The following is a 24,606-nucleotide window of genomic DNA, read 5'->3' as shown; positions in this document are numbered from 1 at the left end:
GTAGGAGCATCATGCTATTCCCCCCAGTTCCCCCTCCCTCCTGAGCAGGCGCCCCTGACCGACCAGAGGAGGTGCTAGTGCAGGGACCAGGACACACACCCACATCCGGCTTCCCACCCGCAGACACGGCCTATTGTGTCTGCAGGGACGCCCGACCAAGCCGGAGGTAACGCGGGGATTTGAACCGGCGATCCCCGTGTTGGTAGGCAACAGAATAGACCGCTACGCTACCTGGTCCGCCCCATCCGCGGATGTCTTATGTAAATACTCTGATGTCACACCATTTCCCTCATTTTTAGCGTCTAAAATCAAATCAGCGTGTTTCACCATGTGGCCTCTTTCCATTGACTTTACATTGATTTGTGCTGCACCAAAGTGTGATGATAATAATAAGGGTAAATAAAGGCCGTGCATCCAAAGATCGAGAGCTCTGAAGTTGGAAAAGGATTTCACAGTGATGCCAACCATGCAACATTTTTTACAGTGCAAGCAAAAAAAGGTTTTTTGCATTTAAATGCAAATGCAAAATTCAAAAAAATGCATAGAGGTTGCCAGTTCCTGACTTTAGAGATTGTTTTTAACCTTCCCTGTTAGATATGTCATAATTAAGATAAAAGGAAGAAAATCTCAAACATCGCCCTCTGTCTCCATTCTCCAGCCTACAGACCCTCGTGTTGGATGGAAACCACTTGAGCTCCTTGCCAGAGGAGCTGGGCAGCCTGGCACAGCTCAACAGCCTGGGGCTTTCGTTCAACAACTTTCCTCAGATCCCTGTTGTACTGGAGAGGCTGGGCGCCATGGACAAGCTGGCCATGGCGGGAAACGGCGTGGAAAGCCTGGAACTGTCAACGCTGACCAGAATGAGCCACCTGAAAAACATCGACCTACGGTAAGACGCTGGCTCAGGAGACTCTCAGGTTGTGCATCAGACTGTTGCTCTAGTATCCTGAAACTGTGGTTCAGTCCGAGATTCAAACTCAGAAACACCGGCAGTTGCACTCCTTGCAATGCAGTTGGCCATATTCCTGGGTGGGGTGGGGGGGGGGGCAGCAAAAGTATTCTGTGTCACCATTTCAACTAGGGGCGGCACGGTGGCGCAGTGGTTAGCGCGGTCGCCTCACAGCAAGAAGGTTCTGGGTTTGAGCCCCGGGGTAGTCCAACCTTGGGGGTCGTCCCGGGTCGTCCTCTGTGTGGAGTTTGCATGTTCTCCCCATGTCTGTGTGGGTTTCCTCCAGGGGCTCCGGTTTCCTCCCACAGTCCAAAGACATGTAGGTCAGGTGAATCGACCGTACTAAATTGCCCCTAGGTGTGAATGTGTGTGTGTGTGTGGGGGGGGGGGGGGGGGGCTGTGTGATGGCCTGGCGGCCTGTCCAGGGTGTCTCCCTGCCTGCCACCCAATGGCTGCTGGGATAGGCTCCAGCATCCCTGATGGCATTGGCGATGGCTGGGCATGGCAAGTAGTGACTCCTACAGGTGGTGTGTGTGTGTGTGAGTGTATTACATATTATCTACATCATATACTGACTGGACGTCTTACATTGACATTGTAAAATAGCTGCTTTGGTAGCAGTTCAACAGAGTTCAGATGAGCTTGTCTGAATTTTTAGCGAACCGACAATCCAGAAGAGCAAAGCTGACACACCAGAAACACTTGAAAATGTTCACCTCAGGATTGATTTGTTTGAGCAGGTTGAAAGAGAACATCTTACTTACATCTGTCAGTTGTGTTTCAGTGAAATCCTACCTTGAATGAAGCCACATGGACAATACCAAGTGATGAAACTGAGGGAGAGGCTAAGAGAGGATAGTGTGTGTGTCTTAACAATGAGGTTTATAAAGTGGATTAAAAAAAAAAAGTAAAATCGGGTGTCCGGGTAGCGCAGCGGTCTATTCCATTGCCTACCAACACGGGGATCAGCAGTTCGAATCCCCGTGTTACCTCCAGCTTGTTCGGGCGTCCCTACAGGCACAATTGGCCGTGTCTGCGGATGGGAAGCCGGATGTGGGTGTGTGTCCTGGTCGCTGCACTAGCGCCTCCTCGGGTCGGTCGGGGCACCTGTTCGGGGGGGAGGGGGAACTGGGGGGAATAGCGTGATCCTCCCACACACTACTTCCCCTGGTGAAACTCCTTACTGTCAGGTGAAAAGAAGTGGCTGGCGACTCCACATGTATGGGAGGAGGCATGTGGTAGTCTGCAGCCCTCCCCGGATCAGCAGAGGGGGTGGAGCAGCCACCGGGATGGCTCGGAAGAGTGGGGTAATTGAAGGGGGGGGAATTACCCCCCCCCCAAAAAAGACTTAAATCTTTAACATATTAAAAAATTGCAAACATTTTACATGCACTCACTCACAAACACTTTTGGTGGGATCCCCCCGCCCCCCATAGAACAAAACTTGAGATTAAATGTTTGTCTATGAGGGAGTTAAAGTCAGATTCACATCTGAAAAAAGAAAAGACACCGGTTCAGGAGCTCACAGCTCTGGCGGTCTCTCCTCTCTCTCGTACATTGTGTGCATCTCATCTTTTCCTTCTCCTGTCCTCTGTGAACCGTTAATACAGCCATCCGTCATGGTGTGCGTAATGTGGGGTCAGGACGCAGTAGGAATGGGTAATGTGAGAGTGCCACCGCTGTGACGGTAAATCGCATCGCAAACAGGAAGACAGGTGATGATGTGGAGTGAAGGGGCCCAACGAGTCCTTGCTCACCTCGCCGAATCAACTTCCTTTAAAATGCCATTTTCATCCATCAATTCAGCTCAGATTTGGAATTTGACAATGAAATGGATCCTCCAGGACCAACACCATTCCACCTCCAATACCTGTCACTGTAATCTGCAGCTGTTATTAATCTTACCTCTCCTCCCTGAACCACCTGCCCTTCCGCCTCACCTTGAGAGGTAGTTATTGGTTGGATTTATAGGGTGCCGGTACGTCTGTGCTGGATAAGAAGGCGGCTGCCCTTACAAGAGAAAAGGCGCTGCTAAGGTGGATGGGAGGGATGAGGGCGAGCCCAGATCTCTTCTGATAGTCAAAAGCTCGAACAGAACTGCACCACACCTCAAATGAACCCCAGAAGAGCACTTCTTTTCTCTCTTTGTTGTTTGTTCATCTGGGGAGGATTTGCAGAAGCCCCGTGCAAAGCCTTGCTAGATAAATCTGGAGAAAGCAGCTCTTGTTAACTCTGGGTTTTGTATTTTATCCAGACATAGTGCCCATGGGGTTCAGGAATGCCTAGCAGCAAATGCTACTCACCTGCCATTATGAGTTTAACACATTTCAAAATCAGGAATAAAAGATGGGTTTGTGAGATGCTGTTTTTTTCTGACCTGCATGTTCAGCTTCAGCTCTACGTTTACATTTACTTGTTAAGACGCTTTTATCTATATCTTTGTGAATTTAGAGAAAGAATATAACAGGGTGCCGAGAGAGGAAGTGTGGTATTGTATGAGGAAGTCGGAAGTTGCAGAGAAGTATGTAGGACTGGTGCAGGATATGCACGAGGGAAGTGTGTCAGTGGTGAGGTGTGCGGTTGGAATGACAGATGGATTCAAGGTGGAGGTTGGATTACATCAAGGATCGGCTCTGAGCCCTTTCTTGGTTGCAATGGTGATGGACAGTTTGACGGACGAGATCAGGCAGAAGTTTCCGTGGACTGTGATGTTTGCGGATGACATTGTGATCTGTAGCGAGAGTAGGGTGCAGGTTGAGGAGAGCCTGGAGAGGTGGAGGTATGCACTGGAGAGAAGAGGAATGAAAGTCAGTAAGAGCAAGCCGGAATACCTATGCATGAATGAGAGGGAGGACAGTGGAATGGTGAGGATGCAAGGAGTAGAGGTGAAGAAGGCATTTGAGTTTAAACACTTGGGGTCAACTGCCCAAAGTAACGGGGTGTGCGGAAGAGAGGTGAAGAAGAGAGTGCAGGCAGGGTGGAGAAGAGTGTCAGGAGTGATGTGTGACAGAAGGGTACCAGCAAGAGTTAAAGGGAAGGTTTACAAGATGGTAGTGAGACCAGCTATGTTATATGGTTTGGAGATGGTGGCACTGATGAAAAGACAGGAGGTGGAGCTGGAGGTGGCAGAGTTGAAGATGCTAAGATTTTCATTGGGAGTGACGAAGAAGGACAGGATTAGGAACAAGTATATTAGAGGGACAGCTCAGGTTGGACAGTTTGGAGACAAAGCAAGAGAGGCAAGATTGAGATGGTTTGGACATGTGTGGAGGAGAGATGCTGGGTATATTGGGAGAAGGATGCTGAATATGGAGCTGCCAGGGAAGAGGAAAAGAGGAAGGCCAAAGATGAGGTTTATGGATGTGGTGAGGGAGGACATGCAGGTGGCTGGTGTGACAGAGGAAGATGCAGAGGACAGGAAGAGATGGAAACGGATGATCCGCCCTGGCGATCCCTAACGGGAGCAGCCGAAAGTAGTAGTAGTAGTAGTAGTGGTAGATGCTTTTATCCATTGTGACTTAAGAGTCAGACATTAGCAGATAAATTCAAGTGTTAACAACTGGCATCACAGAGTGCTGCAGAGTAATCATATAGGAATACTCCAAGAATTAATAGTAGTATATTTGCTACAAAGTAATCATATCATAGTGGTAATAGACGAAGTAATAGTAGCAGTAGTACATTTGTTACATAGTAATGATATCATAGACAAGAGTAAATACATGTTGTGCACATGTAGTATAAGTGTGTCTTAGATCATGAAGAGGTGGTATGTAGGAAAATCACAGTACAAAGTAGATTTACACTGACAGGTATCATATCAATATAACAAATTCATTATCATCACAAGAGCATAAACTGTCATGTGCAGGTAGAAGGAGGACACAATAGGAGATGCCAGACACTGTTACTGTCTGGTGTAGTATTAGCTTAGTAGTATTAGCTGATTAATATTAACAGTAACTTGCCATTAGTCAGCTTACAAATCTTGCTCAGAGACCACTTGAGGATCAAGGTAAGCCTGGAAGAGTAGTTTTTAAAGGGAAGGGAGTGAGACCGTAACTCTGATCTACCATCAACTCTTTGTGGATTTCTACTTCTCTGCTGATGAACGTTAACATTGGGTTTCCTCCCTGACGCAGTCTTAACGGGCTGTGCCTGGTGAAAAGCGACGGTGTGGAGGCTGTGAACCAGTTGACGCAGCTGGACCTGAGGGACAACCGTCTGTCCTGCCTGGACCTGAGTGCCGTCGGCAGCCTGGAGACTCTGCACTGCCAACGCAACCAGCTAGCAGCGCTAACGCTCACTGGTTTCACCCTGCGCACGCTTCACGCCAGCAGCAACTGTGAGAAACACACAGTATTGCAAGTCACTACTGCCTGCCTGTCTGCCTGTCTGTCTGCCTGTCTGTCTGTCTTTCTGACTGACCATACAATCTGTTACATACATTTACCAAATACACTTATGGGGGGGAGTTGCCTGGTGGCTATCACTGTCTACTCACGACAAGAAGTTCCTGGGTTTGAGGGCGTCCGGGTAGTGTAGCGGTCTATTCCGTTGCCTACCAACACGGAGATCACTGGTTCAAATCCCCGTGTTGCCTCCGGCTTGGTCGGGCGTCCCTACAGACACAATTGGCCGTGTCTCCGGTTGGTAAGCCAGATGTGGGTAGGTGTCCTGGTCGCTGCACTAGTGCCTCCTCTGGTCGGTTGGGATGCCTGTTGGGGGGGGGGGATGGCGTGATCCTCCCACGCGCTACAACCCCCTGGTGAAACTCCTCACTGTCAGGTGAAAAGAAGCGGCTGGCGTCTCCACATGTATCGGAGGAGACGTGGTAATCTGCAGCCCTCCCCAGATCAACAGAGGGGGTGGAGCAGCGACCGGGACGGCTCGAAAGAGTAGGGCAATTGGCCAAATACAGTTGGGGAGAAAAAGGAGGGGAGCTCCTGGGTTTGAGTCCAGTCCATCTATGAGGAGTTTACATGTTCTCCATGTTTGTGTAGGTTTCCTTCCACAGTCCAAACACATGCATTTTAGGTAAATTTGAGTCTCTAAATTGTTCATAGGCATCAGTAAGTGTGTGTTTGGGTGTGTGTTCTGTGATTGACTGGTAACCTGTCCAAGGTGCCGACTTGCCTTCTGCCCAATGCATGCTGGGATAGACCCGATGACCCTGAATTGGATTAAGAGGTTATAGATGATGGATGAATGGATGGATGGATGGATGGATGGATGGATGGCCTTTTGAGTGGCCCAGAGTTGGCTGCTGATGGCGTCTTTTGTCTCTCCACAGGCCTAACCACAGTCAACATCTATCCAGTCCCCAGCCAGCTGACACACATGGATCTGTCACGGTGAGTTCTAGTTTACTTACAAGAGAATCAGAATCACGAACACTTTGTCATATCATTTCATGCACTTGCGCACATGAAACAAAATGAAACATCGTTTCCCCCAGCCCACAGCAGTGCAACACAAAGACAAGAACACATATCCAAAAACTACAAGAACTACAAAAACACATATATCCAAACTAACACATCTATCTAAACAAAAAAGCCAGCCAGGATGAATGTCGGAACTGGCGGTCTGCATGGGCTAGCAGTTAGCTTAGCCTGCCCTGCTTCCGCATCCTGTCAGACCGCCCTCAGTGTTTCCTCTTTGGGCGCAGCTCCGGTCAGGGCCGTGGTCCTTGGGCCCACAGGATGCAGCAGACCAAGCTCCCTCAGCCAATCCAACACCAGCTCTCCCAGCCAGACACCTTCGACACACCTCCCCGCACTCCACATGATGACACCAAAAACACAGTCAAAGCTAGGCGAGGCCGCTGCTAGACCACTCTCGGTGTTATTGGAACTGGCGGTCTACGTGGGCTAGCAGTTAGCTTAGCCTGCCCCGCTTTCGCGTCCTGTCAGACCACCCTCTGTGTTACCTCTTCGGTCGAAGCTGCAGGCAGGGCTGTGGTCCCTTGGCCCACAGGATGCAGCAGACCAAGCTCTGCCAGCCAGTCCAGTGCCAGCTCTCCCAGCCATCAAACGAAGACAAAACATAGACGCAGACGTGGACAAAGACATTGCATGGATGGTACTGGGTGAGGCTGCCACAAACGTGAATTTGTACTGCCATTTTCCCACACCGGTACTGGGTAAGGCCGCTGCAAACGTTAATTGCGCCGCCATCTTCCAAGGGGCCAGCGGTTCGGCATTTACATAGTTTTGAACAGAGACAACGAGGTCCAAATAGCCATGTTTTTTTTGTTTACCCGATTAGTATATGCAGTGTCTCCAAAGAGAGTAGTGTAGCCAAATCTGACAACTTAACAAGGTAAATAATAACTTATTCTGAACAGATACAGAATCCCCTCAAGTCTGATTCACCTTATTTGCACTGGTCCTTTTGTGTATTATGAAGTGTATTTATTATTTGTATTGATATTTTGGATGCAGTTGTGCAGCAAAGGACTGACCAAAAGATGCTTTACCCTTTTCTCTTACTACTGCTACTGCTGCTGCTACTACTACTACTACTACTACTTTCGGCTGCTCCCGCCTCAGCGGATCATCCGTTTCCATCTCTTCCTGTCCTCTGCATCTTCCTCTGTCATACCAGCCACCTGCATGCCCTCCTTCACCACATCCATAAACCTCCTCTTTGGCCTTCCTCTTCTCCTCTTCCCTGGCAGCTCCATATTCAGCATCCTTCTCCCAGTATACCCAGCATCTCTCCTCCACACATGTCCAAACCATCTCAATCTTGTATCTCTTGCTTTGTCTCCAAACCGTCCCACCTGAGCGGTCCCTCTAATATACTCGTTCCTAATCCTGTCCTTCTTCCTCACTCCCAATGAAAATCTTAGCATCTTCAACTCTGCCACCTCCAGCTCCACCTCCTGTCTTTCCATCAGTGCCATTGTCTCCAAACCATACAACATAGCTGGTCTCACTACCATCTTGTAAACCTTCCCTTTAACTCTTGCTGGTATCCTTCTGTCACAAATCACTCCTGACACTCTTCTCCACCCACTCCACCCTGCCTGCACTCTCTTCTTCACCTCTCTTCCGCACTCCCCGTTACTTTGGACAGTTGACCCCAAGTGTTTAAACTCACATGCCTTCTTTGCCCTTTTCTCTTGCTACTTGTATGACAACCCAAAGATGTCAACAGCTTTGTGTAATTCAAGCCGCAGTGCACAAGGTAAAGATGCCAAACTGTTGCATACTGGATCCAGTGACCCTCGAGTCTCCTCTGTACAAGTATAAGTGCGGATGATGATGTCACAAAATGTTTTGCTTTCATGCCCCGGAAACCTTGCCAAGTGCTTCACAAAAAGGATTTCCTCCTCTGAAATGCAGTTAGAGGACAGTTGGCACTTCAAGGTGCTGAGTGTTAATTATATGCTGCTGCTCCTGAATACCAATTGAGATGTTTTTCATCCAACAAATACATTTTCAACCCATTGGAAGCTTGCCGTGTGTTTCACCAAACATATTCTCTGTGTGTGTGGTTGTGTTTTGTCCACAGAAAATAAAATACTAACTTAATTTCATCCACGAAATCAAAACGTACAATCTTTATTTTGTGGTCAAACTTAATTTCTTCTCCATTTTGTGGACGAAATCAAACAAGTTATATTTAGATGTTATCCATGATACAAATTATCCATGATAATAATTTTGTGCATAGAATTTACAGATGAACACTGTGCACCATAAAATTCCTGTGTCATGTATGGATGTGACTTTTAAGACCATGTGAGTTGGCCATCTGGAATACTTAACGGCCAAAGGAAGGGAAGCAGAATTAAAAATTATTTCCAAATAAAGCAATTCTACATATCTCTCCCCAAAAAGTTTCAAAGCTGATTAATCATCATTCATACTTTTAATGAAGTTTATAATAGTAATAATAATAAACTTTATTTGTACAGCACCTTTCATACATAAAATGCAGCTCAAAGAGCTTTACAGTAAAAACAAGGGAAACAATAACAATAACAATACAGATAAAATAACTAACAATTATTTTATCTCAATAACAATACAGATAAAATAAGTTAAAAGTAATAAAACACAGACCTAGGCAAAAAACATAAAACAAGGCAAGAAATAAAACCACAGTGCAAGATAAAAAAAATAAGAGTAAAAGAAATATAAAGTGGAGTTAATTAAAAGCAAGAGCATCAAAATGGGTCTTGAGCTGATTCTTAAAACTATCTATGGACGTTGCTTCTCTTATTTGTTGGGGGAGTCTATTCCAAGCCGTTGGTGCATAAAAACAAAAGGCTGCTTCGCCATACTTTTTGTAGTTCATTCTAGGGACACTGAGCAGACCAGCACCAGAGGATCTAAGAGAGCAGCTCGGAACATCATCAGATAAGCAGCCAGATAGGTATGAGGGTGCTAAACCATGTAGAGCTTTAAACACAAGTAAAAGAATTTTAAACTCAACCCTCAATGCTACAATTTATTAATTTTGTTTTTAAACTTATATTCTATTAAGATTTTCTTTTTGCAGTTACAGTGTCAGGGTATAACATTTATTTTACAATTCTCATTGTATCAGTGTCCTTGCAGTCGAGTGTTGTTGGTGGTGTCATCTTCTTGCGTCCTGAAGTCAGTCAATTTTTCCCACTTTTCGTTGAATTGTGCCTCTTGTAACCTTAATATATATGTAAGTCTTTCCATTATGAACACTTCTTCCACAATGCACATCCACTGCTCCACGGTCGGAGGTTCCGCTTTGTACCATAATCTTGTTATAGCTTTTTTGCTTGCTGATAGCAGTACTTTGACAAGATACTCATCTTTTTTGTTTACAGTGTCCTGTGTCAGATTTCCTAAATAAAGTATCTTGCCTGATTTGGGTATCTCATAGCCTATTATTTTTTTCAGCCCCAACCATATTTTATCCCAGTATCCTACCATCTTTTGACAAGACCAAAATATATGTGAATGGTCTACATCCATGTGTCCACAAAACCTCCAGCATGGTTGCTGGCTAGATACCAATTTCCCTCTAATCTTTGGAGTTATGAAAAATCTAATTATTTTCTTCCAGCAGAATATTCTCCAGGTCCTGGAGCTAGTGGCCGTGCACTGCGTTTTGCACATATTGTACCACTCCTCGTCAGTTATTTTTTCCCTGAGCTCTCTTTCCCACTTTTCTTTGATATACAAAGAAGAGTTCTTTTTACATGACATCAGACCTTTGTACAGGGCTGACAATTTATTCATTTTAAAATCAATCCTCAATTATCCCCCAAACATTTGATCAGAATCAGAAACACTTTATTTGTCACGCAGCATCGTTTCCCACAGCAGCGCAGCACAAACAAACACACATCCAAAAACTACAAGAACACACACATCCAAACTAACACTAAAAAAAAAAAATCACTCTCCAGGAGAACGAACGCAGCCTGGATGACTAAGAACTGCCGGTCTGCATGGGCTAGCAGTTAGCTTAGCCTGCCCCGCTTCCACGTCCTGTCAGACCGCCCTCAGCGTTTCTTCTTCGGGCGCAGCTCCAGTTAGGGCCGTGGTCCATGGGTCCACAGGACACAGCCGACCAAGCTTCCTCAGCCAATCCAACGCCAGCTCTCCCAGCCAGACACCTTCGACACACCTCCCCGCACTCCACACCACGACACTAAAAACACAGTCAGGCGACTTCCGGTTGAGCGGCAAATTGAGTAGCAGCTACTTTTTAGGGCTCCGGCAGAATCCTTGCTAATTCGATTCAATTCAATTTTATTTGTATAGCCCAATATCACAAATTACAAATTTGCCTCAGTGGGCTTAACAGCAACACAACATCCATAATAATTCCATATTTTAACGACATCGTCATTTTAAATATTATACAAAACACTTAAATCTGTTATTAATAAATCAAAGTATAGCTGAAGATCAGTAAAACCAACGCAGATGGCGTCTAAATCTTCGAAAATGTACACTACCGTTCAAAAGTTTGGGATCACCCAAACAATTTCGTGTTTTCCATGAAAAGTCACACTTATTCACCACCATATGTTGTGAAATGAATAGAAAATAGAGTCAAGACATTGACAAGGTTAGAAATAATGATTTGTATTTGAAATAAGATTTTTTTTACATCAAACTTTGCTTTCGTCAAAGAATCCTCCATTTGCAGCAATTACAGCATTGCAGACCTTTGGCATTCTAGCTGTTAATTTGTTGAGGTAATCTGGAGAAATTGCACCCCACGCTTCCAGAAGCAGCTCCCACAAGTTGGATTGGTTGGATGGGCACTTCTTTGAGCAGATTGAGTTTCTGGAGCATCACATTTGTGGGGTCAATTAAACGCTCAAAATGGCCAGAAAAAGAGAACTTTCATCTGAAACTCGACAGTCTATTCTTGTTCTTAGAAATGAAGGCTATTCCATGCGAGAAATTGCTAAGAAATTGAAGATTTCCTACACCGGTGTGTACTACTCCCTTCAGAGGACAGCACAAACAGGCTCTAACAGGTACTATTTAATGAAGATGCCAGTTGGGGACCTGTGAGGCGTCTGTTTCTCAAACTAGAGACTCTAATGTACTTATCTTCTTGCTCAGTTGTGCAACGCGGCCTCCCACTTCTTTTTCTACTCTGGTTAGAGCCTGTTTGTGCTGTGCAGGAGGGGGGTATTGTAACGTGCATGGATAAGTAGACACGTTGGCCCTTGGCTAACGGGTCGGACCCTTTAGTCGAGCGGTTAGCGATGTCTCCCGCGATGTGGGCGGTACGGGTTCGCGTCCCGGCTGCGGCAGTTCCTGTGGTTGCCCCCCCCCCGAATTCGCTACAATATATATGACATATACGTATATACACTCACTGGCCACTTTATTAGGTACACCTTGCTAGTACCGGGTTGGACCCCCTTTTGCCTTCAGAACTGCCTTAATCCTTCGTGGCATAGATTCAACAAGGTACTGGAAACATTCCTCAGAGAGTTTGGTCCATATTGACATGATAGCATCACGCAGTTGCTGCAGATTTGTCGGCTGCACATCCATGATGCGAATCTCCCGGTCCACCATATCCCAAAGGTGCTCTATTGGATCGAGATCTGGTGACTGTGGAGGCCATTTGAGTACAGTGAACTCATTGTCATTTTCAAGAAACCAGTCTGAGATGATTCGAGCTTTATGACATGGCGCGTTATCCTGCTGGAAGTAGCCATCAGAAGATGGGAACACTGTGGTCATAAAGGGATGGACATGGTCAGCAACAATACTCAGGTAGGCTGTGGCGTTGACACGATGCTCAGTTGGTACTAAGGGGCCCAAAGTGTGCCAAGAAAATATCCCCCACACCATTACACCACCACCAGCAGCCTGAACCGTTGATACAAGGCAGGATGGATCCATGCTTTCATGTTGTTGACGCCAAATTCTGACCCTACCATCCGAATGTCGCAGCAGAAATCGAGACTCATCAGACCAGGCAACGTTTTTCCAATCTTCTATTGTCCAATTTTGGTGAGCATGTGCGAATTGTAGCCTCAGTTTCCTGTTCTTAGCTGACAGGAGTGGCACCCGGTGTGGTCTTCTGCTGCTGGAGCCCATCTGCCTCAAGGTTCGACGTGTTGTGCGTTCAGAGATGCTCTTCTGCATACCTCGGTTGTAATGAGTGGTTATTTGAGTTACTGTTGCCTTTCTATCAGCTCGAACCAGTCTGGCCATTCTCCTCTGACCTCTGGCATCAACAAGGCATTTTCGCCCGAAGAACTGCCGCTCACTGGATATTTTCTCTTTTTCGGACCATTCTCTGTAAACCCTAGGGATGGTTGTGCGTGAAAATCCCAGTAGATCAGCAGTTTCTGAAATACTCAGACCAGCCCGTCTGGCACCAACAACCATGCCACGTTCAAAGTCGCTTAAATCACCTTTCTTCCCCATTCTGATGCTCGGTTTGAACTGCAGCAGATCGTCTTGACCATGTCTACATGCCTAAATGCATTGAGTTGCTGCCATGTGATTGGCTGATTAGAAATTTGCGTTAACGAGCAGTTGGACAGGTGTGCCTAATAAAGTGGCCGGTGAGTGTATAATGACTTTGATAACAGAGACATTGAGGTTAAGGTGTCGTTATCTTTGCTAGGTTGTATTCCTATAAGTTCTGCAGGAACCTGAGTGCTAACTGATGACAGTAGTTGGTATGCTTGGTTTTATATCCAAGCAAATGCAAACATTTTTAAAGACTGTTCGCACAGCTGCCTGTTCAGACCTGCAGCCTGGGACCCTGTCCCAAAAGAGTGATCGGATGCTAATGCTGGTTGAGTCCATGGTTTATCTTGCTTTAAGTTCGGTTCTATTTGCACAGATCCCACTGTTCCCCGGGGATCCTGCCGTAAGAATAAGAGCAACAGGGAAATTGACTTTTCCTTTCAAACGCTTTTTGTTAATGTTAAAACATTAACACGCTCATACAATCATATACATCGATACCACGTCCCACTTCCAACTCTCTCCTCCACACTTGTCTTCCCTTACCGTCACATTACCCAAGGGCAAAACTAATACTTAGTAATAGTCTAATACTCTACATAATTCTAACTTTAAGTCATGGGATTGTTGTGGATTTTTCTTATCCTTTTAATGGGCTCTTGCCCCAGCAACCTCTGGGAAGAATAATCATCGGACAAATATTGGAGCAAACAGAAAATCTTTAATGCATCTGCAGATAGAGAGTCATATAGTCACAGAAGTCAGTCTGTGAGGATATGCTCTAACTTGAGTTGGAGGTAGTGTTTTTTTATAGAGCAGTCCGTCGCGTCATACCCTATGTTCCTTGCATTAACCAAGGTATTGTCTTACAAAGGAATGCAGGAAAACATCTACGTTAATCATGTCCTGTGTCCGGTGTGTGTCTGTGGGTCCGTTGCACCTGTCTTCACTGCACCGGGCAGTTCCTGGGATGCGGCAACGGGGAGGCAAGCATGATAACAGTTGGTATGTGGCCCCATCGGAGGCAAGCATGATAACAGTTGGTATGTGTGTCTGCAGTGAGTGAGAAGTTTCATACACACAGAGAAGTGGAAAACTACAGAGTACATACGGAGTGCATATGGAGTACATTTTGTACTCCACGATTCCCCCCTTTTGTTCATTATTGAACAATGAGAGCAATAGGTGACATGGAAATAGTGGAAACCAGCACACATATCACATGCACACAATAATAAAAAGTAACACGTAACTTAGAAATAATACAAATCGGCACACATAACATGCATATACAGAAATGATGAACAGACATGAGAACAACCGGAAACGAAAGGTTTAACCAGTGCTCGTCATAAAGTATCATTCAAACGGGGGAGTCGCTGTCATTGGAGGAAGTGTAGGAGGATTAAGAACCGGAGTCCTTGTGGGGGTTGGGGAAGAGGAGAACAGCAGTGATGGAGAGGGGGAAGACGAAACAAGGTCCCCGTCCTGTTGGGCAAGGAGGTGATAATACACGAGCTGAGTAGCAATGAGGCCGTGTATCACACGCCGAACTATGGGCACGATGCAGCAGGTGAGGAGTAGCAGGACACCCAGGAAAAGTGATGCTGCTATGACTCGGCGAGTAAAAGACATCAGGACCCAGTATTAGCATCAGCATCTCCGACATGAACTGCACCGGATCTTTACCGGCCGCACCACCTTCAGGAATGTTCAGTACATGGAGATTGGTCCTCTGAGATCGGTTCTCGAGGTCGTCGATTCGGTGCTGCAGAGACAGGTTTTGGGTTCGGAGCATTTTGATGGTGGACTCAGCTGCAGTTAAACGTTCAAAGTTGTCACTGGTTACAGACTCCACAGAGGCAAGGCGATTTCGGACTCTCAAAGCCAAACCCAAACCTATGGTCTCCAGAGCTAGGAAGCTGGTGCTAGTCTCATCTAGACACCAGAGGGTCTTCATGTTGGAGGATTGGCTGGGCCAGGAGCAGACCACCCTCACCTCCTCTCTCACCCGGAAGCTGACCGGGACACCTTGGAGACCACCCTCACACAGACACAGCTCCTACAGCCGCGTTATGTGGCGGGTTGCTCTTTGTTCTGTCCAGCCGGGAGGTTGTCTTCCCGTGGAGCATACCCCGGGGCCCTGGACCCGGTACCACGGGAGTGGGGGTGTTACCCAGCTCGTCTGGAGGAGGGGAGGAGCAGGTGGTGACAATATCTGGAGGGAAAAACTTTCAGAGAGAAACTGCACAACACTGAAAACACTGTCATTCTAGGATTCTGAAGATTCGTAGTCAACTTGATTCAGTGTTCTTCAAATACTTCCGCTATGATCTAAATTCGTGTCCGTTTGTTTCTTATGAAGTAAAAAATCAAGAAAACTGTACAGAAGAAGGCTCACAACCATTCTAGATTTCAATTCCTCAAAATCAAAGAAAACTGTACAGAAGAAGGCTCACAACCATTCTAGATTTCAATTCCTCAAAATCAAAGAAAACTACAGAAGAAGGCTCACAACCATTCTAGATTTCAATTCCTCAAAATCAAAGAAAACTGTACAGAAGAAGGCTCACAACCATTCTAGATTTCAATTCCTCATTCCCACTACCCCTCGTTTTACACAAGAACAGAACACATTGTGTCAACTCATTTAACCATGAAGAACAAAAATGAAATTATGACATGATCAGTTTGTATGTTAGTTGTTAGTAAACCACAAACACTTTCATGCAGTGAAATGAATCTGACTTTCATTTCATCCAAGCTGTCCACAAATGTTCCGAAGTCTGTAATGTTGTACTTATCTGAAATAAATTCTCTTTAAAACTAAAACAGATGAGGGATGATAAAGATAGTTGTCTCAGATCCTGAACGTCCAAATAAAACCTAAATTAATAAAATCATAAGGTATCTTGTAAACCATTGAAACAATGAGCTGTTTGAAGACAAGAAACAAATACCCCCCCATCCCCCCAAGGTGTGAAGTGGGTAGGCAGTTGGTTCCCACCAGTTATTCTTAAAAAAAATTTTTTTTTTTAAATCCCGCCCCCCACCTTAACTAAATGAAACAACAAGAAGCCCCTTTTCAAGGCCCCAAAAAGAGGGCGGTGGGGTTTCAAAGGAAAGAAACGCGCAATTAACAATACAAAGAAATTGATGTACCCAGCCAAAACCAAATAAATCAAACCAAAAATGAGTCTTATGAGGAGGCTCAAACTCATGGTAAAAAATAACATAAACATAGCATAGCATAGACATTTAAAACACATGACTCAGTAGGTTTCATTCATATTCAAATAAAATGTAATTGTCCTCCACACAAGAAATTGTCAAAGAAATGAATACCCTCTTAAAAAAAAAAAACAACATCCTAAAATTCACACCTTAGTGTTGAAAAACAAAAACAAGTTCAATTTAACACAGAGGAAAGTCAACATAAAAACAAATGAACCAATGGGTGTCTTCTAATGGAAAGAAAAACAACAACAGCTTAAAACAACATAACTGTGGTTTACACTGTCCCTGTTACTCTCAAGGCAACCCCCCATCCCCCCAAGGTGTGAAGTGGGTAGGCAGTTGGTTCCCACCAGTTATTCTTTAAAAAAAATTTTTTTTTTTAAATCCCAGTAACAGAAAGAAAAACAGAATAGGTAAAATTACAAATATTGCAACTGTGGTGTTGGACATAACAGAGTTCTGCTTAACAGTTCAGAAAATGAAACAGGGACAGGAAATCCTTCGGTTTTGGGGAATCCTAAAAGAAGTGAGGACAGGATCAACTTAAAGTGAAAAATACACCACAAAAGCTTTTTCAATGCAACAAAAACAAAAACCAAAAAACAAAAACCGAATGGATATATTCCATTTTATATGAGGTACCTCAAAAAGAAAAGAAATAGATTTCTTGAAAGGATTTAGATAATCAATGCTTCAGGTCGGTGACTTTCTAAAGCCAGTTGCCAATCAAACAGGAACGAAGCCGGGTTGGGTCTGATAAGGATGCTAAATGAGGTGGTCTCCGAAAAACCCCTCTCACACCCAATTGTCAGGAAAACAAAGGTTTGGAAAAGCCAAAACAAAACCTCCCCCAGCTTTTATATTCCCTTTTAAGCCACTCTCAAGGACTTGCAACTTCTGAACAACACAAAATGGCCAGACGGACAAACACCACGGAACAAACTATGAACACACACACAGACAAGTCATGTCAAACACAAAAGCCAGTCAGGGTCCGTCAAGGCGCGGTTTGGTACCAATGGTTTCGTGTCATAGTCCTCTGTAGCTTTTCTCTTTCCCTACTTTCACACTCTTTCTCCCACATTTCCAAAATTCTTTCTTGCTCTGCCACATACTCTAACCATTTTGTAAGAATCTTTTCCCTTTCTAAGACCTTCGCTTTTCCCTTTTCCATGGACTGTCGGACTTTCATTAGTTTATTCTTGCTCAAAGTTCCTTCAACAGGAACCTCATGATCCTGTATCCAGTCTAAAACATGTTTTACTGAGTCTTCACCATATTTCCTTATCATTATCTGGTAGATCGCACCCTCCATATCTATCGGGGGCAGTTTACTGCCCTTGTTTCCTTTTTTTTTCCTAGTTTTTTTTTAAAAATTTTTTTCACTTAATCCTACCAGGTACCCACTCTTATTAGTGCGAGACCGAGGATTTTTGCGCGTCGTCACTTGATCCTACCAGGTAACCACTTTAATAAGTGCGAGACCGAGGGTGAACAACCGCTTATTATCGCGCTGGTTCACTGATCCTACCAGGTAACCACTTCAATAAGTGCGAGACCGAGGGTAAACAGCCGCGTTTCATTGTGCTGGTTCACTGATCCTACCAGGTGACCGCTTTAGTAAGTGTGAAACCGAGGGTAAACAGCTGCATTATTATCGGTGCACGACCTCATATGCGTTTTAAATGATAATTTTATCCTTTAGAGAATTCTGCTTACCCGTGTGATGAATCTCCCAGGGTTTTGCTGAGGAATCTCAGCGACACCGACCAAACGGACCACCCGCCTCTCCCTTTCTTCTCAAACCTGCTGAGGTTATTGGGAGATCGATGACTATGTCCTCGTCCCGAGATGATCAGTCAGCCGGTTGTCCGTTTGGCGGGCGACGTGAGATCCCACTTCTGACACCAAATTGTTGTGGATTTTTCTTATCCTTTTAATGGGCTCTTGCCCCAGCAACCTCTGGGAAGAATAATCATCGGACAAATATTGGAGCAAACAGAAAATATTTAATGCATCTGCAGATGGAGAGTCATATAGTCACAGAAGTCAGTCTGTGAGGATATGCTCTAACTTGAGTTGGAGGTAGTGGTTTTTTTATAGAGCAGTCCGTCGCGTCATACCCTATGTTCCTTGCATTAACCAAGGTGTTATCTTACAAAGGAATGCAGGAAAACATCTATGTTAATCATGTCCTGTGTCCGGTGTGTGTCTGTGGGTCCGTTGCACCTGTCTTCACTGCACCGGGCAGTTCCTGGGAAGCGGCAACGGGGAGGCAAGCATGATAACAGTTGGTATGTGGCCCCATCAGAGGCAAGCATGATAACAGTTGGTATGTGTGTCTGCAGTGAGTGAGAAGTTTCATACACACAGAGAAGTGGAAAACTACAGAGTACATACGGAGTGCATATGGAGTACATTTTGTACTCCACAGGATCCCTTGAAGTCATAAGTTACAATGTGAAAGGTCTTCATAGTCCTATAAAGAGGAAGAAAATCCTTAATCAGTTAAAAAGAGCCAACACTCGGATAGCATTTTTGCAAGAGACCCACTTGTCGGAAATAGAACACGAGAAACTAAAAAAATCTTGGGCGGACAAAGTATTTTACTAATCACACCCATCAGGTAGAAAGAGAGGCGTATCTATTCTGATACATAGGCAGGTTAATTTTACACAAACTAAAGTCCTCAAAGATGCTGAAGGGAGATTTTTTTTGTAGTAAATTGATCTATTGATGGAATTCAAGTCTCTTTTATGAACATTTATGCTCCAAATGAGGACGAGCCTGGCTTCATTAGTACAATCTTCACCGCAAAACTACAGAACAGCTCTGGTATCTTACTGCTAGGAGGGGAATTCAACTGTGTTATGTCTCAGCTTATGGATAGACAACCTACCTCAAAATCTCCCACTTCTAGAATGAGTAAAATTCTTAAGACACTTATCGACAGAGTCAGGTCTGGTGGATGTTTGGAGATGTAAATTCCCTAAAGGTAGAGATTTCACTTTTTACTCACATAGACATTTATCCTATTCTAGAATTGATTATTTTTTCACTCCCAAAGCAGAACTCCACAGGATAGAAGACATGGAGAGTCTACCAATTACTCTATCTGATCATGCACCTCTAGCACTCTCATGGAACATAGGTCACAGGCCAACAACTAAACAATGGCGATTAAATGCATCACTTTTAAATGATAAGGAATTTATCTCATTTGTAACAACTGAACTAAACAACTATTTAGATACAAATATCTCACCCGAAATATCACCTCTCATTCTATGGGACTGTGCTAAGGCTTATATTAGAGGTCGCATTATCTCATTTACAAGTGCAAAAAAAAAGAGACGGGAAGCAAAACAACTTGAATTAGAAGACAAAATGAGACAGCTTGAGCAACAACATAAAAGAACACCATCCTCCAATCTACTTAATGCATGCAAACAAGCACGAAGAGATCTAAATAGCCTAATCAACGAAAAGATTGAGGGCAACTTAAAGTTCACCAATCAAAAATATGAAAATGGTAACAGGGCAAGTAGATTGTTAGCATTAAGACCTAAAAAACAGCAATCATCCAATGTAGTACAGAAATTAAAGCCTAATAGCTCAACACTTACAAAACCAGATGGAATTTCAGATTCTTTTACAGAATTTTATAAATTCCTATACAAAAACACAGGCACTTGCACAGATGATGAAGAGTTAGCGCAGTTTTTGAAAGACATCAAAATAAAAGAGTTACCTGGGACCATGGCAAAAGAGTTGGATGAACCAATTAAGGAATGGGAAATACAACAGGTAATCTCTACACTGAAAAACAATAAAAGCCCCGGACCAGATGGGTATATTAATGGATTTTATAAAAAATTTTAAAGAGACAGTATCACCTTTACTATTAAAAGCTTACCACCATGCGCTACAATCTGGATCCATGGCCCCCTCCTGGAAGGAGACGACAATAGTTATAATACATAAGGAAAGCAAGGACCCCACCAAATGCCAATAATATAGGCCTATTTCACTACTGAATGGAGACCTGCGTATACTAACAGCCATTCTATCGAGACGCGTCAATAAAATTATTCATCCTTATCAGACCAGGTTTATCACAGGAAGATACTATGGCGACAATATCAGAAGACTATTAAATTTAATGACTCATCCAAAAGTCAAGGAGGAGGAAGCAATGATATTATCCCTGCCCAGAAGGCATTTGATCAAGTATCCTGGCAATACTTGCTTCAAACACTGAAACGATTCCAATTTGCCCCTAATTTCATCAAGTGGATACAAACACTATATTCTGATCCACAAGCTGCTGTTAAAGTAAATGGGGCTCTATCAAACCAATTTGCCCTAGAATGTGGCTGCAGACAGGGCTGCTCGCTATCACCCCTGCTGTTCGATATTAGTATTGAACCACTAGCACAGCTTAACAGAGATGACAATAACATAAAGGGACTGACAATAAATGAAGAACACAAATTATCCTTATACGCAGATGATGTGCTTTTATATATAGCCGAACCTACAACAACAATCCCACACTTAAAGGATCTTATTTCAACATATGGGTACTTCTCGGGTTATAAAGTAAATGTGGACAAAACAATGGCAATGGATATAAGTGGTAGAATTCCTCATGCGGTCAAACTCCAGAGTGGGTTTAAATGGTCTAAAGATGGAATTAAATATCTTGGTATTCAAATCCCCCCATCGGTAGGAAAGTTATATGATGCAAATTACAAACGCATATTTCATAATATCAGTAAGGATTTGGACCAGTGGTCAACACTTCCCCTGTCTCTGTTAGGCCGTACTGAGAGCATACGCATGATTGTGCTACCTAAGCTTCTCTATCAATTTCAGATGATACCTACTGATATTCCTAAATCTATATTTGATAAATTAGACAGACTCATTTCAAAATTTATATGGCAAGCAAAACGACCAATAATTAGACTAAAAACATTACAGCTATCAAAACCGCATGGAGGGCTCAAACTCCCGAATCTAAGATATTATTTTTGGGCTGCACAGTTAAAGCCTTTAACAATATGGATTCAGGATCTTACATGTACTCGTTGGCTTAACATAGAAAAAAGCTTGTGTGTGAAGCCCCGACAGACCTTGCCTTTCGTAGATGTCCCCTTAAAAGAAACTCATATGGGTGAATGGACTAGAGTTACACTAAAAATCTGGAGAAAAATAAAACTGTCATTTGGATTGCCTAAAGTAATTTCTGCACTAACTAGTATTGGATTTATAAAGGATTTTGTACCCTCCCATATAGACGCAGGTTTTAGAAAATGGTCAGAACATGGTCTCAGTAATCTACACCAACTTCATAAGGATGGCATCCTTAAATCATTTGAACAGCTAAGAGAGGAGTTTAGTGGGATCGCGTATTGGTGTCCGCTCCAGTTGAAGAGTTCTTGATAAAATTACAAACAGGGATCGGGGATAAGAAAGTCATAAGTCATGTTTACCAAATATTTTTAGGCTTGAATATGAATAATACACTGCAGATAAAAGGAAGATGGGAAACTGAAATGAATACAGATATACCACAGGACATGTGGGAAGAAATATGCACTGAAGCAAATCTAGTAACCAGTTCAAATATATGGAGGGAATTCAAATGGAAAGTAACTATGAGATTCTTTCAGACACCAGAAATAGTGGCTAAAATGGGCCAAACACACTCAAATAAATGCTGGAGAAATTGTGGAACACAAATAGGCAACCATACCCACATATTTTGGACATGGCCTAAATTAAGAACATTTTGGGAAGAGGTGTTTGAGGCACTTAAAGAAGTATTCCACCAAAACTTCACAAAAGAGCCAAAGATGGCGTTACTGGGATTAATGCCGGAAGGGATTGACGGAAGAGCTAAAAAATACCTTTTACAAATATTACTAACAGCAGCAATTAAATGCATCACAGTTAAGTGGTTAAAATCTGACCCCCCAACATACAATTTATGGATTGAGAAAGTATGGGAAATATATCAGATGGAACAAATAACACACTCTTTGAGACTTCAGAGAGATATATTTATTAAAAGATGGAGCCCGGCCATGGCTATACTGAGACAGTGAAGTGTTCCAGACCCTTGTATACATTCTGTATCATACATGCATCTCTATCTTCCAATTCACCCTATCTGTCAATGCATATACACGCAGCCATACCACTACACACATCCGTACACAAATCCCCTCCCTGACCCTGACCCCGACCCCTCCTTTCCTTTTTTTTTTTAGTATTCATGTCTTTAATTTATACCGCCATTACAACTAACACTTCAAGCTGAAGTAAAGGTATTTTTTTTGTTTTAATTCCCTTTTGTTAAATTATCTGTAAACCATATAGGTACAGCTGAAAAATGGAAAAAAACAGCAGGAAAAAGTGTGAATTTGGTTGTATACGTTGTGAAATTGAAATAAAAACTAAGTTAGAAAAAAATAAACACAGTCCGGGCTAGGTGAGGCCGCAGCCAGACCGCCCTCAGTGTTATCGGAACTGCCAGTCTGCATGGGCTAGCAGCTAGCTTAGCCTGCCCTGCTTCCTCGTCTATGTTTTAACTGATCTACACTCACTGGCCACTTTATTAGGTACACCTTGCTAGTACCGGGTTGGACCCCCTTTTGCCTTCAGAACTGCCTTAATCCTTCGTGGCATAGATTCAACAAGGTACTGGAAACATTCCTCAGAGAGTTTGGTCCATATTGACATGATAGCATCACGCAGTTGCTGCAGATTTGTCGGCTGCACATCCATGATGCGAATCTCCTGGTCCACCACATCCCAAAGGTGCTCTATTGGATTGAGATCTGGTGACTGTGGAGGCCATTTGAGTACAGTGAACTCATTGTCATGTTCAAGAAACCAGTCTGAGATGATTCGAGCTTTATGACATGGCGCGTTATCCTGCTGGAAGTAGCCATCAGAAGATGGGAACACTGTGGTCATAAAGGGATGGACATGGTCAGCAACAATACTCAGGTAGGCTGTGGCATTGACACGATGCCCAATTGGTACTAAGGGGCCCAAAGTGTGCCAAGAAAATATCCCCCACACCATTACACCACCACCACCAGCCTGAACCGTTGATACAAGGCAGGATGGATCCATGCTTTCATGTTGTTGACGCCAAATTCTGACTCTACCATCCGAATGTCGCAGCAGAAATCGAGACTCATCAGACCAGGCAACGTTTTTCCAATCTTCTATTGTCCAATTTTGGTGAGCCTGTGCGAATTGTAGCCCCAGTTTCCTGTTCGTAGCTGACAGGAGTGGCACCTGGTGTGGTCTTCTGCTGCTGTAGCCCATCTGCCTCAAGGTTCGACGTGTTGTGCGTTCAGAGATGCTCTTCTGCATACCTCGGTTGTAATGAGTGGTTATTTGAGTTACTGTTGCCTTTCTATCAGCTCGAACCAGTCTGGCCATTCTCCTCTGACCTCTGGCATCAACAAGGCATTTTCGCCCACAGAACTGCCGCTCACCGGATATTTTCTCTTTTTCGGACCATTCTCTGTAAACCCTAGAGATGGTTGTGCGTGAAAATCCCAGTAGATCAGCAGTTTCTGAAATACTCAGACCAGCCCGTATGGCACCAACAACCATGCCACGTTCAAAGTCACTTAAATTACCTTTCTTCCCCATTCTGATGCTCGGTTTGAACTGCAGCAGATCGTCTTGACCATGTCTACATGCCTAAATGCATTGAGTTGCTGCCATGTGATTGGCTGATTAGAAATTTGCATTAACGAGCAGTTGGACAGGTGTGCCTAATAAAGTGGCCGGTGAGTGTATGTTTTAATTGACATGATTACTTGAAAAAACTATATGTATGTAGGCCACATTTCCCTGAACAAATGCAATGATAGACAATATAGTGTCGTGTTTTAAAACCTGCTTCATTGAGTTGCAGTGAATGATCAATTTTTACAATTTATATCTGAAGCCAGCAGCACTCTAATTAATTAGTTCATCTCTTTATTCATTTGGACAACGCTTGATTTCATTAACATCTAATTAAGTGGCTCTGCATTCATTATTTTGACTTTGTTGACTGTGTTTGTGTGTGTGTGTGTGTGTGTGTGTGTGTGTGTGTGTTGTGACAGGAACTTGTTGGAATACCTTCCCGACTGGGTGTGTGACAGCAGGAAGATGGAGGTGCTGGATGTGACGCAGAACCTCCTGTCTGAACTGCCTGCCAGGTGAGTGTCCGTTCTGTAGTCATGTCCGGACTAAACGTCTTGTCATGATGAGTAATGCCAGCAGACACCAGCAGATAAGGTATCTGGACTGCCTACCAGGTGAGTCTCCGTTCTTTTATTTTTTTTATTTTTCCCTTTTTCTCTCAATTTAGTTGCCAATTGATCCCCGTTTTAGTTCAAACACCCACCCTTGTACTGCATGCATTCGCCAACTGCATCTCTCTGGCCGACA

The 24,606-nt window shown here is 43.9% G+C and overlaps 1 long non-coding RNA gene across 1 annotated transcript; it reads left to right on the top strand.

The window, feature by feature from the left end:
* Nucleotides 1-758: 758 nt before the first annotated feature.
* On the top strand, nt 759-24,317 carry LOC130111074 (uncharacterized). Its single transcript, XR_008810139.1, has 3 exons — nt 759-889; nt 6,243-6,303; nt 24,279-24,317. It is a non-coding gene; the product is annotated as an uncharacterized LOC130111074 (long non-coding RNA).
* Nucleotides 24,318-24,606: the final 289 nt, after the last annotated feature.

This window comes from Lampris incognitus, chromosome 4, assembly GCF_029633865.1.
Source record: "Lampris incognitus isolate fLamInc1 chromosome 4, fLamInc1.hap2, whole genome shotgun sequence".
NCBI classification, from domain to species: Eukaryota; Metazoa; Chordata; class Actinopteri; order Lampriformes; family Lampridae; genus Lampris; species Lampris incognitus.
This window is presented reverse-complemented; position numbering and strand designations above follow the sequence as displayed.